Below are 16,921 nucleotides of genomic sequence, written 5' to 3' on the forward strand. Positions count from 1 at the left end.
ATCAGCTGTGGCTAGTTGGCCGTCAGCTGTAACCAGTGAGCCATTGGCCACTAATATAACTGCTGTGGCTATGCTAGCAGAGAGAGAGGAGAGAGGAAGAATGGGGGCTAGCAAGAAGATGGTGGCTGGGCTGGCAAGTGTGGATGGCGGTTTGCGGACAGTGTGAATCCAGCCTCCAGTGAGAGTATGGTGCCGCCAGAGAGAATATAGTGGTATGACTCCCCTACCTATGGCTCCGTGGGTGTTCCTTTTTGGCCTCACCATATCCTGCGTTCTTGTGTGGGGAGCGGGAGCAGAGACCCCGCAGGCCTCCCTGCACGACACATGGCGCAGCGAGCAGGGTCTCCTGCACGACAGTGATGGATGGTAAACAAATGAACAAAACAATTTTAGTTTGTGATTAGCACCAGAAAGAATACTGAGGGGGAAGAAGAGATAAAGACTGATTGGGGGTGGGGGCTCAGGAAGTCCACTCTGAGGAGGTGGCCTTTGAGCCCAGACCTGCGTGGAGGGAAGGGACAAGCCATGTGAATAAGTGTGACCAAGCGTTCCAGGCTGAGGGAAGAGCATGAGTTGCTCAAGTCACACAGGACATCGGCAGTGGGGGCAGGTGGTAGGGTCATCTGAGTGACACTAGGGAGACACTGAATCTACAGCTTCCATTGCCATGGAAACCTTCTCCAAAAAAAATTGGTATCCCTCTTCCTCACTCACCATAGGAACCAGGAGAGGAAGACAGGGCAGGGGGAGGAGAAGCAGTGAGGTTGCCAACCTCCAACAAGGGTGTGGGTGGACGATGGTAGGTGTCAAGGCCGTTAGCTGACAAGTCACTATGCGTCAGTTGACATGACTGGTTTCGGAACAGGGATGGCTGGGTTGGATGTTGCTGGTGATAGTTTGATCATAGTAAGTTAAAAAACACAAAATCACCAGAAGAGGCTGCAGTGTTACTGAAATGTAGGCTTCGTGGGTTCTGATTAGTCAGACGCCTGTGAGCCTGGGCAGGGAGGTTTCTGGAGCTGCTGACAGTGTGCTCATAACATGAACTTAAGCAGAGAGGTGAGAAAGGAACTGGCTTCACGCAGCTGGGAGGGGCCAGGTAGCTGCGAATGGGAGTCAGGGGGGCCTGGGTACCTCCACTCCATCAATGATTACTGGGTGGCCTTCAGCAAATCACTCTCCCTCTCTGGGCCTCAGTTTCCCCATCTATAAGTTGAGGCAGTTGGACCAGTGAGGGTGCTCAGGGCAGCTTTCTCAGGTCTAGGCTGGAGGAGAATTATAGAAGGGGAGTATTCCAATTGCTCCATGTCCTGCCCTGTGTGTCTAGGTAAGCGTCAGCCCGAGAGGCGGGGCCAGAGAGCCACTTGTTGCTTCCTCGCCTTCATTCCTGCTGTTCCTTCTGCCTGGGTGTCGTCTCCTGTTCCTGTGATCAGGAGTCATGGCTTTCTGGATCATCCTGGCTGCCCCCAGGCCCCGATGCCAGGAGACAGATGCTCCTTCCCATAACCCTGGGTGTTGTAGGTCAAAATCCATCAGTATCAGCAATATGTATGGTGCAGTTTAACACAGAGAGCATTGTGCCCTGCTCGTCCCACTCAGCATGAGACTGTGAGTCACCCCCTACGCTAAGACATGCATAACAATCCCTCTTCCAGGATCTGCCATCATTTATTTAGACAGTTGCTTATGAATTCTTTTTCAGCCTCGGGAGACACTGCTAGGTGGGCATCCTTAGACCTGAGTGCATGCCTACTCCTGATTTCTCCCTTAGGACAGGGTGCTAGGGTGGGGATTCTGGGCTTTGATGCTGTCCCAGGTTCCTGGGGCTGCCATAACAAAGTGCCACACACTGGGTGGCTCAAAACAACAGAAATAGATTCTCTCAGAGTTTTGGAGGCAAGAAAGTCCAAAATAAAGGTGTCGGCAGGGTCATGCTCTCTCTGAAAGCTCTAGGGGAGGGCCCTCCATTGAGGTCGAGGCCACCAGAGGAGGGTGACTCTTCAGCATGCTGTTTAGGTCGAGTCACAGCACATGCTGTCCATGTACTAGTGACTCGGGGCTTGGAGCAGTGAAGAAGTTCCAGGCCATGGAGGGGACACCTCCATCTCCATTCCCAAGCATTCTCCTGGCTCCAGGTAGCCATGCTGTGCAAAATTTACAGTTGGACAGAACTGCCATTGGGCCTGACCTTGGCACTTGCTGTTTGCACACCCAGGGGCAAGAGATTTGCCTAGTGGGCCTCAGTTTCTCCATCTGGAAAATGAGGATGTCCTTTCTACCACACAGCATTGTTCTAAGGATTAGCTGGAAGAGGAAACCTGAAAGAGCTTTGTGAATCTACAAGTTCTGGCCAAACATCTGGCACATGGATGCTTCTCAGACACTTGTAAGCCAAAGGCCACGCTGCCAGTGTACCTTCCTTCTCTTCCAGAAGCCGCTGCTCTGCCCTTCACCAGCATCTCTTTTCACTGACCACATCACCAGGTCCTGGGGGTACATACTTGGCCACATATTTCTATACATACTGCCTCTCCTACCTGCACCTGCTATGCCCTCAACCTCCTGAGGGTGACCCTATTATGTGCCCTTGAGTTTTCTCCCATGACTGTAGGGATGGGCGTCCCACTCACAGCCTGTCCCCCACCCATTGGGGGCTGGAGGTCCATGGGGAACACAGGAAGCCCCCTATCTTGGCCAGTGACCCACTGATCAATTGGGTCCCTCTCTCAGGGAGGCACAGAGTTAGCAGAGAGCAGTGATGCCCAGGGACCACCAGGCTGAAGGGGAATTGGGGAGGTAGAGGCAAGAACAGAGGCAGCACAGGTAGGGGGAGCAGAGTCACTTTCAGGGTGGTGACAGTGGCTTCCTCCTGGGAGCATGACAGCTGGGCTGAGTCCTCCCAGCTCCAGTTCTGCCTGTGAGCTGATGGAGCGGCCGCTGAGCCTCCTCCCTCCCCGTTGCTTCCTGGGGTCCCCTTACCATAAACCTCCTTCTGTGAAGCATCCACGTCTTTGTTCTTCACCAGTCACACACTATCAGAGTCACAGAATGCCAGTCGCAGAGGCCCTGCCTTAGAGTGACGTAGTGAGGATGCAAAGAGGATAACTGAGGAAGACTTCCGTAAAGGCAAACACCCGTACAGGCAACAACAGCAGCTGCTATTTATTGGGCACTTACGTAGCAATCACAAAATTCTTCTGTTGAATCAACCCAACTACCCTATAAACTTAGTACTATTGTTATGACACCCATTTCGCAGATGAGGAAACTGGGGTTTCTAGAGGTCAACTGACTTTCTCAAGGTCACCCAGTAAGAAAGTTGTAGAGCCAGTGTTCAAGCGAGGTCTTTCTGATTCTAAATTCAGGGCTTGCAGCTCTGGTCGGCCCCAGTGATCAACTGGCTTGTGCACTCAGCACAGGGCTGGGGCTTCAGAAACCCATGTAAATGTACACCGCTGTGGACTGCTTCCTTCACAAGGGGGAAACTGACCCTCTGGCTGGGTTGTAAGCAGACCTTCCCTTCGCTCCACCTCACCTGATCCTGCTATTAAAAATTATTACAAACTCATTTCTGAGGGTCTGGGGCATCTCCCCAGGCTCCTCGGGTGTGTGTGCCGTTTTATATATATATATGTGTTTGTGTGCACAAGGCCCAGGAGCTCTCCATATAGGAAAAGGAGCCCAGGGCTTGGTTTAGAGCCAAGTTTCTCAACTTGAAGCTATTGGCATTTGGGGCTGAATCATTCTTTGCTGGGGTGGGCGGTGCTGTCCTGTGCATTGTGGGGTGTGTAGCAGCATCCCAAGTTTCTACCCACTAGGTGCCAGTAGTCCCCCCTCACCGCCCACTCAGTTGTGACAATCCAGAATCTCTACAGACATCGCCAAATGTCCCCTGGGAAGCAAAATTATCCCCTTTGGGGAAACACTGGTGGAGAGAAACCTGCAGCTCTTCACCCAGGACCCTATGGACCCTGGTTTCTGCCCTGAGTTGTGAATCGTCTACAAAGCACACCCGCGAGTCTTACATTCTTGATTTGCTCTTCCATCTGGTTCCCCAGGCCAAGACTGGTCACCCATCTTCCGGTGTAGTTGCCCCGGCCAACGCAGGGCAGGTGGCCAGGTTCTGAGAGGACAAGGCTTCAGGTTGCCAGTAGATGGCACAGAAATGCTTTGGAGGCCTCTGAGGACACAGGTTTCTTTTCCATGTGTCTTGATTTACTCTGAGAACTGGGTAATACTGGGGTCGAGAGGGGCTTTGGTGCCCTGGTTCTCAAACGGGGGTGATTTTGCCTCCCAGAGGACATTTGGCAATGTCTGGAGGCATTTTGGGCTGTCACATTGGGGGAGTGGGTGCTCTGGTATCTGGTATCTGCTGAATACCCTACAGTGCACAGGACAGAGCCTCCCCCCCCACCCCCCACCCCCACAAAGAATGGTCAGGCCTGGAATGTCAGTGATGCCGGGTTGAGAAACCCTGGTTTAGAGATGAGTAAACGGGAGTAGCTTATCTGTTGGTGGCGTCCTGCCATGGATATATGCTGTGGTGACAAGATGGCATGAAAACTTTGTGATGAAGATTTGCAAGTTCCCATGCCGGAGGGCAGAGGGTCTGATTTCTTTGTCTCTCTCCCCCACGTCCAGCAGGAGTGCTCAGGAGAAGCTGGCTGAACTGGATTGAATCAGCCCTTACACCTCTGAAGATGGATGACAGCGAGAGGTGCATTTTGGCACTGCCTCCTGACCGGCTGTTAATGGCTGCCTGGAGCACTGGGTCGAGAAGTACTGCGCTCAGTAGGTAAGTCCTAGGATCGACTAGTAATGTCTGTTATGGGCGCAGAACTAGACGATTGGAAATTTAGTCTTTTTGCTGACCTTACAATAGATAACCAGAATACCAGAAGGAAAAGATTCCATGAGAGAGGATTTCTCTTACAAATCACAGGTCCTCTGAATCGATTCACTATAAAACAGATAAACACCAAAATGTATGTAGAGACTCACAGGCAGCAATGGGAATGATAAAAAAAGAGCTTTGTGGTTTCCTCTTCTCGTGCGGCTTATTACATGGTTCCAACGTGGAGAACAGTTTGCTCACCAGCATGACTCTGCCAGAGAGCTGCCTTTGAGGACGTGCTGGGCAATTGTCCCTGGACTCTTGCCTGGGTTGGTTTTTGCAGGTGCACTGTCTCCGTGGGTGCTACCTCCTGGCTCACCTCTCCATCTGTGGCATATTCAAAGCCAGACTCCCATATATTCTGACTTCAGTCTCTGCCTCTGCCAAGTCCCATCACCCATCCTACCTTCAGGTTGTTTTTCTTGAAATGGGGGTCACAATACTCCCCTCGCAGCCCTGTTGGGCAGGTAAAGGATGGGGATGTTTCCCTGAATTTGGAAGAGCTGAACACCTGTGAGGATTCAGTGATGAACCAGACAGCAAATCAGGCAACGCCATCATGTTCTCCCTCTGAAGAACATAATTACAAGCGTTCTGCTGTTTGTTTGTCTTTGTTTCCTCATCCCTGGAGGCCCTGAGGCTGAAAACCTTTGGAACTGTAGCCTCGCCCCCATGCTGCCCTTGTTTTATTGTCTCAGTTTGTTTTACATGATAAAGATGGCCTTGGCCTGGTTAACTTTCCCAGGCAACCCTATTGCAACAACAGTCAACATGGATTTTTAGGGTTTTCCATCTTTATTCATTAGCCTGACCTGTGCCCTTGCCTCACCGCCCAGAGCATCTCTGGGTCTGGCTCAGTCAGTGAGCAGAGGTTCCCACATCGGCTCCCCATGGGCCCAGCTGGGGCTCCTTCAATTGCGCTTTGATCTGGAGAAAAGACCCTTAGTTCTCACCACACTCTCCGAGGGATCACTAAGCCCAAGATGGAGAAGAGCTGACTGATTCCAACTCTTTGGAGAAATGGCTCGGCAAGATCTGAATGTCAGCTCTGATTCCAAATAGCTGGAGACAGTTCAAGTCACTTGGCTCTCTAAGCCTCAGAGTCCTCATGTATACGTGGGGACACCCACCCCATAGAGCGTTGTTAGGAATAAATTAAATAATGTAGATAACAGGCTGGCACATAGTAGGTGCTCAATTAATGTTGCTCTCCTTGTGTCATACCTATAAGTTGCATTAAAAGCACGGTAGAATCTAGAATAAAGGAGATGCAAGTCCCTCGACCTCTGCCTGTTTCTGACCTTGTGTGGAGCAAAGGGTCCCATCGAGGGTGCCCCTCTTGCGGGCATAGACAATGGGAGCATGGTTGGAGAACACAGACAGTGATGATGAGGGCTCTTGACACTGTGTCTTGACTAAGGAGAAGCTGGCATTTGCACTGGACAAGAGGTCATATAGGCATGAACTGAGGAGCATCATGTGATGCCTGAAGGCCAGTCAGCCATGCTTCACCCAAGACTCACTAAGTACGTCTGTGACAGCAACAATGCAGGGCTCTGGGAGCAACGCCAGGCACAGTCCTCGCTCTGAAGGAGCTTGCAGACTTTGCAGACTTTGCAATGTTTGCGAAGGAGGAGGCTCTGGCACTCCAATGTCCCATAGCCTCTTGTTTCACTTAAGGTGAAATCCGGAGTCCGTACGAGAACCCCAAGGGCATCAAACGGCCAGGCCTCTACCTACTTTCTGTTTCACCTCCTACCACCCTCCCCTTTATTTATATCACTCCACACTCCCTACCCTTCTCTCTGTTCCTCCAACATGCTAAGCTTTGTCATACCTCAGGGCCTTTGCACGTCCTATTCCCCTGCTGGGAGAACACTTCCAAAGTGGATCCCCTTGTCATGCAGGTCTTTCTGTTCCAATGCGACCTCCTTAGAGAGGGCTTCGGTGACACCCCATGGAAAAAGCTTTGCCCACCCTCTACTCACAGTCACTCCAAATCACATTGTCCCGTTTAGTCCCTTCAAACAATGATCGCTACCTGAAATTGTTGTGCCATTTATCTGTTTGCTGTCTGTCTTGTCCCACTAGAATGTAACATTCATGAGAGCAGACACCGGCCTATACAGGGGTCTCAGCGTCTCTATAGCACTGTGCGCAAGACGATCCACTGGGAAGGCACAAGAGAAACGTTAGAACTTTGTCTAGCTTTCATCGTTTTAATAAAAAAGAAAGAAACTAAGCTCTACTGGTACGTAATAAATGGGTTGACACTGGCACCCACACTTAGTCACATGTCTCTCAGGCATGCGATATGTGCAGAATCTGAGGTCTGTTAATGGGGGGGGGGGGTATGGGGCCAGTGTGTCCTCAGCCCTTGGTTCAACTTCTGACTATTGGTTTGCAGTGTGATTCTTGGGTGCCTGGCTAAGTGCATTTACAGGATATACAGAATATATTACTCAGGGGTTAATTAAACTAACCCTTATAAAATGTATAGCCCATTTAAACAGAGTCCTACAAAGAAGCTGTGGTTGTGGGTAATAAAAGTAATTGTGCAAAGAGAACTGGATAATAGAAAGTGGCAGAACGGACGTGTCTCGAACTCGAAGGCAGAGACATACAGCTGTGCAGGTTGTGAGCTGCACAAGGGCACTCAGGCAGGGAGTCAGTGGGGGTTGAAATGCTGTCTACGGCCCCCTGACCACATGCAGAGCTGTGTCCACCTGGACAGAACACCTTTTCCCTGTGTACACAAAGGCTGCAGTGGGCTCCCTGTGTCCCACTCTTATTCCTAGTACTGGCTCCTCATCAGCCCTGTCACAAGGGGCTCTGATGATCAAACCACATCTCACAAGGAATCAAGTACTCAAGAGGCCTCCAAGTCTGTTTGAAATATGGATTTGCACCCCTAATTGTGACTCCTCCAGCCTTGCTTTGGAGACCCTGCTCGTTGCCTCTCCAACAGCCAACCTCCCCTTTCTTGTCAGCAGAACCTTGGTTTTACAGGGATAGCCATGTGCCCAGTAAAAGAGGTATATTTCCCAGTCTCCTATACTAAGGATAATGACTGGGCAGAAATCTGGCTCACGAGACATAATGGAACCTCTTCCAAGGATTTTTGGAGAACTTTCTTTTTCTAAGATAGTCCCCTCTTCCTTAGGTCTTCCTCCTTATTCCTTTCTGGAGTGCGGATGGCTAGAGATGTGGTAGCTGTATTGTGACCTTGACAGAAAGGGCAAAGCAGTGGTAAAACTTCTCCTGACACCTCTGAGCTGCTGAAACAATGCCATGAACTGCCATCTTTCTGTTCTATGAAAGAAAGCAATCCTCTAACTTGTAGAAGCTATTTTTTGGTCAGGTTTTGTGTTACTTGCTGCAGAACACAATTCTAGCAGATTCACTCTTCCTCAGCCCATGTTGTTCCTTGAATGTGGAATGTGGAACCATCACAATCCACCAGCTGTTTAAGAACTAAAAGCAACCTCTGTAAATTTCCTCAGCAATGTCTAAAATCATGTATTATTCGATCCAGTACATTACAAATCGGTACTAATTTAAATAATACATGAACTCTCTTTAAATGTATTGCATTCAAGTATAATACACATACAGAAACAAGCACATATCATAAGTGTACAGCTTATTAATTATTCACACATCCAAATAGCCAAGAACCAGGTCAAAAAAGATGTGACCAGCTTGCCAGGAGAAGTCTCTTTTGAGATTTCTTTCTGCTTCTTTTTTATTTTATTTTATTTTTTGAGTTTTTTTCTTAATGGTGAAAACAAAAAGCCACATACTGCTGATCACAATAAAAATGACTGAAATTGTGCATGGAAAATAATATGGCAACAAACTAAAGTGAACCCGTTTGTCAGCAAATATTGTTTAACGAAGCAGAGAAGACAAAAGCAGGGTTTGAGCAGAACAAATTCCTCACGTGGGGACTTTGCTCTATGGCTGGATGACAGCACTGAGTCTACTACGTCTCAAATTGGGATGTTTGCTAGATCCTTCGATTCTGTTTCGGCAATGAATTACACCTAAAAAATCTATTATTTTTTTGGTGAAACCCTAAAGGAAAAGTACTCACCATACTTTTTGCAACAGTCTGTTATTTCTTAAGTCAAAACAGTATTTTTATGGGAAAAGAGTGTAGGCACAGATGCAATATTTGTTCAGACTAGAATATACAAAGGAACTGGGGTATGTTTATAGACATACAAGCACACAGGAAACACTTCCTTATGTCATTTGTAAGCAAACTAAAAGATATTATCAATGTGTTTAATTTTATTTTAAAATTTTACAATTCTCTACAAGAAGATGGAGAATCATTCTGAAAGTCTTGACTTGAAAGAAATTATCGGTATAATGACTTTTATAAAAAGAATATCACAAAGAGAATCTTTGCAAGATGAGGAATTGTGTTGGAAGTTTTGACATCACAGAAATTTTCTGCTTGTGAAAAGTACTTGAAAGTGTGATTCTTAAAGATGAATTGCACACACACACACATATATATGTATATATTTACATAGGACAGGTGTTTCAAATTTATTGATTTTTTTGTGTGCAATAAGTAGATCTCATTTCCTAGTGTATTTATTTCCCCCACTGAATCTGCCTCTTTGATATGAAAGAAGTTTTAATTATGAGTCAGACAATAACAGTTTTCAAAAGACAAACAAAAACCAGCCTCACACTTTGAAAATGTTTTGAAAACAGATGTATGGAAACACTTCTGTTGTTATATAACGTTGTTGAAAGCCATGAAAATGTGTTACCTATAACAATTCGGTAAACTTGAAAACTGGTGACAGAATTTTAAAATCTGTTTTAAAATGTTTCCAAACAAAGAGTTTCAGGGATTTTGAACTTGGGTAGACCGTTATGTCTGCTGCCCCTCCCTGGGAGAAGATGCGGTGTTGACCCTGGACAATCACATATGTCCTGAAGTGATGCGTGTCCCTTCTGGGAACAGACTTTAGGAACCACGGCAGCTCACCATACTCTTTTCCCCCTGTCATGGCGGTGACCAGCAGTGCTTGGGAAGGAGTTTGGGTCCTGGAGGGAAGAAGACGTGGAGCTAGTCAGCAGTCAGCCTGTTACTGACATGTAGTGAGGAGCCTGGCCACGAAGCAAGGAATGGGTAAGGATGGGTTTGACGGAACCACAGGGAAGAAATGGCATAAAACTGAGAGATGAGACTAGAAGAGCAGGTTCGGACCATATAGAAAAGGGCTGTGAATCAGACTGGGGAGTAGATTGTGTCTGGAGGCCCTGAGAATCTGGGAAGTGTTGTGAGTCTGGGAAGACCAGGCTCAGAAAGATGATTGGCGCGTTGCCCCCATCAACGCAGTGCGCGTCTGAAGCGGGTGTGTAGTGGTGGGTCGAGGGGAGGGCTTGGAACTGCAAGTTTCTCCAACAGTTTATCAATAGCAGTAAAAATAGTAGTTGTGACCCGCTTGACCGAGTCCTATACTCTGTGAAGTAGTTCACGTGCGTGATAAGAATTATAACGCTAGCTAACATTTATTGAGCACCGTTAAGATCCTCGTTTTTATACATGTTCATGATCTCAGTTAAGCACCTGTGGTGTAGATTGCAAACGCAGCCTCATTCCTCATCCCTCTATGAACGGAGGCCCTTTTGCACATAAATCTGTAGCGCCCTCTCGCGCTGGTTCCGGGTTTGGCCCCGAGACTTAACGCTAACAGACGGAGGTGGAAATTACGGTGTGCTAGTTCTCAGCCCAGGCCTTGCGTGCTTCCACTTGAGTTCTTTCGCCCCTGTCATCACCAGGAAAAGAAGATACCCGGGCTAGCCTACTGAACAATGAGAGACATGTGGAGGTGAGCTGAGTCACGTGCGCATCCTGGAGGAAGCCAACTTAGATTAGGTGGCAGTCAGCCAACTTCCAGATATGTGAGTCCAGAAAAAATGAACAGTGTCACCCAGTCACCTGGCTGACTCCATATGCATGTATCACAAATGCTTGTTATACACCACTAAAGTTGTATGGGCTCTTTGTTACACAGCATTACTATGGCAATAGAAAACTGATACAAGTGTCACAGCAATCGCCTAATGTAGTCAGGGATTGAGCTGAGAGTGGAAATCACATCTCTTTAATTTGGTGCTGTTTTGGTTCTAACATGTTGTCCACTGATGGGTTCTGCCTTGGGGGGCAAATCCCCAGGTGACTGGCAGTGATGAATTCCTCTGCTGTCAGGACGCTCTTTTCCCCTTCTCTCTTTCCCCTCCACCCCACCTGCTCTAAAACAGCAGACATGCCTCTGGTTGGTATCATTTTTTCTGAGCTGTTGACATTTCAAATGTGCTCTGGGCAAAATAAGAGTTTTGCTTAATTTTTTCCCCCCAAATACTCTTTTGTTTGCATCATATCTTCATGGAGATATAAAATCTGGTTGGGGATTTTCTGATCTTCTGCTTCGCCCGACTGCCTCCCGAGCCGCAGCGGGATCACCAGCACGTAGCACCAGCACTCACTACGTCTGGCCATGATGTTCCTTCCCGTTGCTCCCTGCTGTTCTTGCCCTTGCCCCAAGGAGCCAAAGAGAACTTTCCAAAGCCAATCCTCTTTCTTCTCTCTTCAAGCCCAGGCACTGACTGCATTTACATGAGTCCAAACTCCCTAGCCTGATTTCCAAGGTCCACAAAGACTGCACCACCTCAGACCTTTTCCCTCTCTCTACCTTTTCCATCTTCACTCTGCTAATCATTCACCTAAACACCTTATAGCTTCTTGACTTAAAGGTGTCAACTTCTCTCCTTCCTCCTTACTTTTGTACATGCTGGTTCTTCTACCTGGAGTACCCTGCCTTCCTTTACCCCTTTTCTTTCTGTCATCCCCCTCTAAGTCCAATGACTCCTGGAAGACCCACCTTAAGTGTCACCTCCTCTGGGACAGTTTTTCTCTGTATTCCTCTATGTCAGGCCGGGCTAGGAGCCTTTCTCTAGTCTCCCAGCATCTGGACTTCCTGGTCTTGTTACTGACAGCTGTTCTCTCTGTCTCTCCTTCTAGCCTGGTTGATCCTTGAGGTGTCGCATTCATCTTTGCAGCCCAGAGCGTAACCAGGGATGTCACAGGTAGTTACAGAACTAAATGTTTGGTGACTGGGTGATCATGTACACAGCTTTACTCCATCTTGGATCAGCTGACCTCATCCTTCAGAACTCAGTTTATTTTCATTGGTATTTGCTGAACATTTATGTTAGGAGGTATTGAAGGAGGGGGGTGTGGATATGAAGGTCAGGGGCTAGGGTTAGTGGCTGGCATTAATAGTTACGATGGTGGCTATGTGTTCCCACAGGCATGGCCTCCCCTGTCTGATGCTCGCCATCTGTCAGCTGGGTGACTATCCATCCCATAGCATTGCTGAGGAAATTGAATCCGATAATGTGATCCAAGGGCTTCGTGACTTGTCACGTGAATGTCATCACTGTACCACCTCCTAAGACTCTTGACAGCACCCTGGATATCTCTTTTATTGACAATGGTCTGTTTTGTTGCCGCTGAAAAGAGGATCAAGAGCGGGATAGGAGGTTGGGAACAAAATAAATGAGGCGAACAAATGTTTCCCCTGAGTTTCTATTTAGCTAACTGACATCGTTGAACTTGGTACATGTACCTCTCCATTCCTGCTGCTCCCCCACAAAGCCCCCAGTTTCCTCTGTTTTCTGGAGGTGGAATTGTTACCTGCTGGTGGGAGTGCATGCAGCTCCCTCGGGTGATAAACAGCACAGCCTGTTCCTAGCTGGCTGCTAAGACTGTTTTCATGGGGCTTCTGAGTTCAATGGCTTTACTGTTTCCAGTGCCCTTCAGGGACTGGGTCACAGGGTGAGGAGAGGATCCCTGTGGTTTAAAATTCTTGCCTGAAGTTAGTTGTCACTTTAACATAGGAGACAATCTAATCTCCAAATGCAGCAATGACCTCCTTTAAAAACCAGGTGTGCAAACAAAGCAGCTCTATAGAAAGGCACAGGGGAAATCAGAGGTGGTAAAGTCTCAGAAGCCTGAATTTGGGTCCTCGTTTTGTGTTTTATCAGCCCCATGACCTTGTGCAAGTCACTTAACCTCTGAGCCTCAATGTCCCTCTCTATAAAATGGGTAAAATTACCCACGTTATGGTGGGGGGTGACAATTAAATAAAGTAACGTGAACACTGGAACTGGCATGTGGGGAAAGCTCAGTAAAGATGAGACCCCTCTTCCCTGTAACTAGGGAAGATAATAGTTGCCTTATATTCGATTCCTTATACATTCTCATAGTTTGCGATCTTTCTCAAATAGTTTATTTTGAACAATGAAGTTCTGTATGAGGACGATACATTAGCCTGAAAAGAACTCTATCTGCACTAGCTAGAGATGCTTGTAGAGGTCATATAAGAGAATCCTGGAGATGCCTCAGGAAGTGAGCACACAGTTCCAATTGGCCAAGCAAGGCTCATCCCAAGGGGCTCACTGTCCAGCCAATGTGTCTTCACTGTGGTCCATAGCACCCCAGACTTCCTCAGCAGCCAGCCGGAGAAGGTGCCATGGCAGGGGGCATCACCTCCATCCTTGCCACCCTCTCATTTAATCGGAAACCACCTCCACTTTGTGTTTGTCATATCAGAATAGCATGTGAAATAATATTTTAAAAATAATTGTGCTGCAAAATCAAAGAAGGTTGAAAACCATTGGTAACGGGGAGGGGAGGAGAGGAGGGGCATGGCCCCGCTGAAAGGATATTATGACAGATGTGAGTTAGACTAGGGTGGAGGCATGGCAGGTGTCGTGGGTTGAAAAGAACGTGTGGAAGTCTTTACCCCAGTGCATCAGAATGTCATCTTATTTGGAACTAGGGTCTTTATGGAGATGAAGTTCAAGTTAAAATGATGTCATTAGAGTGGGCCCTAATCCAATGCAATTCCAAGAAAGGGAAGTCTGAACATGGAGACAGATATGCGCAGAGGGAGGGCAATGTGGAAACACAGGAGGCAGAGACGGGAGGGATGCAACTGCAAGCCAGGGCCTTCAGCCACCACCAGAACCTGGGAGGAGCAGGGAGGGTTCTCCCCAGAGTCTCCGAGACCGGGGTCCTCCTGACACCTTGATCTCGGCCTTCCGGCCTCCAGAACGATGAGAGAACACACTTCTGCTGTTTAATCCTCCCAGTCTGTGGTTCTTGGTGGCCTCCAAACTGAAACACCAGATGAGGTGTGATCCCAGAGGTGGGCGTGCTTCATTGTGTGGAGCAGGTGAGGGTGGGGTCGGGGGGTCGGGCAGAGGACCTACATAGGAGGGTACAGTGAATCTGGACCTCCCTCTGTCAGTGAGGAGAATGCTGACAGATGGAGAAGGGTGACCTGTTTGGCAGCTATTGCAGCAGCTGATTGAATGACAGGGCCCACGGTCTGTAGGTAGCTTGCAGGGTGTGGTCGCCTCAGAAGATTGGTGGCCTCAGGACCTGGTGAGGAGGGAAGGGTGGGGGTGGGGGCAGGCGACTGCAGGCATCTGGGCTGAGTGGCTGATGAACAAGGTGGCATCTCCTGAGATCATAAATAGAACAGTGCAGTAAGGACTGGGGACAAGAGAGACCAGGTGGGGCCCCACGGGGCCAGGGAACATTTGAGGAGTTTCCCAGGAGGCAGTTCGACAACAATAACCAGATAGAACAGCACTTTGCACGGCCGGCTCCCTCTCACCCTTCAGCACTCAGATCAAACATCTCCTCCTCAGAGAAGCCTTTCCATACCACCTGCTGTCTGTCTAGAATAGTCATCTCCAAGTTCCTCTCTGACCCATTACCCTGCATTCTCACAGCATTTACACCATTTTGTTCATTTATTCATTTTTAATGTGTCTTCCCACTCGTCTGTAAGTCTCACTTTGGCTGGCAGGTGTCAATTGCCCAGAACCGTGTCTGCACGTGGTCAGGGCTTAATCAAGATTTGCTAAATGAAAGAAAGAACAAATGAAGCAGCTCAGGAGAAGGCCCGGTGCTGCTGGCTGGGTTCTCTGGGAGCGAATGCTGCGATGGAGTTTGGGGTACAAGATGCTTGGTGGGGATCAACACCTATGAGCGGCAGTGGGAGGAAGCAGGACTGGGCAGATGGGAACCAGGCTGGGCAATGCCAGCCTGACGAAACTCCGGACAACTCCTGTGCTCGAGAAGGGACATTGCTCGCTAGAGTTGTCCCCTCTTGGGCTGAAATGGTGGGGCCTTTCAATTCCCAACTGGCTCAGTTACTGCACGCAGCCTGCCCAGAGGAGGGCAGACCCTGGAGGAACTGTCTGCTGCCCAATTCCCCACGGCTGAAGGCACCGACCTGGGCAGCACACACAGGTACAGAGTGTCATGGCAGCTAGTGGTGGTGTTGACATCAGGGCGGTGAGCAAATGATGAACACCAGACAGCCAGTGGTCTGTGCCATAGAAAACATATTGTTCAGGCACAGTGGGGAAGAGAAGAGTGTGGTCTCTTCTAACTGGGGGGAATCAGGGAGGCTCTCGGAGGTGATGAAATCCGACTGGTGGGTTTATTTGTGTGCAGCTAGAAGGAGCTGGAGCGGAGGGAGTTTCCGAGATGAAGGGCAGCTGTGGACTGGGAGCTTCTGGAAGTTGGTGAGAAGGAATGGGCAAAGTTTAGCTGCAGGTAGATTTGTGAAGAGATAGTAGGGATGCTTCTAGAAAGGTGGGCGGAGGCCAGCACATGGTGGGGGATGGAGTGCAAAGAAGAAAAGCACTTACTTAGCAACAGAAGATGCCTTTGCTTTCTCTTTTAAGAGCCAGCACCTCAGCAGGAAATCAGACTCATGTGGGAGCTGCTTAGGAAACAGAGCAGGTCAGCCAGGCAGGTGTGCAGATGGGAGGCTGGGCCCCTGGAGAAAGTTGTGTTATGCAATTGCTTCAGAATGAAAGTTCCCTTGAAAGAAAAGAGAAATTCAAGGAATGCTGGCAATAGGGCATCTTTTAAAAAACTGCTGTGAAGGACAGATAAAGGGGAAAAACAGGGATCACAAGTGACCCGAAGGATGACAGAAAAATGTGTTTTCTACCACAGTCCCCCAGAGGCATAGGGGAGCTTTCATCTTCCAAAGAAATCCCTTTGACTGTCACTGTCATCCTCCAAGGCGGGAGATGAGAGACACTAATGCATTTTATCCCTTAGATTAGAGACAGAATGGCAGGAATGGCCGTGGGGAGGGGAGACACACCAACCTGGAGATCAAGCGGCCGAGCTAAGGCCTCCTATTCCCACTGGGCCTGCCTGTGCTGGCAGTGGGCTCATGCAGGTGGCATTCCAGGTCCCAAAGGGGCTTCCGCCCACCCAGAACCCCTGGCCATGCCTGCCTGCTTCTCCCCGCCCTCTCCCCTCCTCCCAGTCCCAAGCCTGAAGCACAAGATTCCCAAGACCCTGGATTGTCACCTTAATCCCTTTGCCGACTGGAGCAAAGAGTTCAGCTGAGGAATTATGTGTCTGTATTTTTTCCCTTTTATTAAATTTCTGGGCTTGGGGACTTTATCTAGATCAGCAGACTGTTTGGGATAGCAGAACTAGAGATGAATTCTAATTATAGACATTTCTCTTACTGGATTCCAGATACAAGGAGGTGGGACCATTGTGCTTTCCCTTCGGGACACCTGCATTTGTGACAGCCTGAGGGGATTCTTTTAGCATCGTGTCCCACGAGCCTACCACAGTGCCAGGCACAGAGAAATAGGAATGAATGAATGGGAGTGGAAGACAGGCCAAGAGAGGGAATTCCATTTTTTATTCCTCCCACCTGTCTTGTCAAAGTCTACCTGGCTACCTTCAGAGCTTTAATTCCCATTCAGGGATAGATGACCAAGGCAGTTCAAAGCTAAGGACACTGAAGGTTGAAAAGGATTTTAATGTTAAGAGGAGAAAAGGGGATATAAGAGCACCTTTCTGTCAGCCACATCACAATTGTATTTAAATATTTATTAAGATAAGGATTTACTTAATGTCTGCACTGATACCACCACCACCAT

General features: G+C 48.5%; 1 long non-coding RNA gene across 2 annotated transcripts; it reads left to right on the plus strand.

The window, feature by feature from the left end:
• Window positions 1-4,168: 4,168 nt before the first annotated feature.
• On the plus strand, window positions 4,169-12,502 carry LOC141570506 (uncharacterized). 2 transcript variants are annotated; one of them, XR_012494547.1, is made up of 6 exons: window positions 4,169-4,231; window positions 4,642-4,795; window positions 6,986-7,145; window positions 10,703-10,825; window positions 11,946-12,010; window positions 12,235-12,502. It is a non-coding gene; the product is annotated as an uncharacterized LOC141570506 (long non-coding RNA). The 2 variants fall into 2 exon arrangements; XR_012494548.1 differs by lacking the exon at window positions 11,946-12,010.
• Window positions 12,503-16,921: the final 4,419 nt, after the last annotated feature.

This window comes from Rhinolophus sinicus, linkage group LG03, assembly GCF_036562045.2.
Source record: "Rhinolophus sinicus isolate RSC01 linkage group LG03, ASM3656204v1, whole genome shotgun sequence".
NCBI lineage: Eukaryota > Metazoa > Chordata > Mammalia > Chiroptera > Rhinolophidae > Rhinolophus > Rhinolophus sinicus.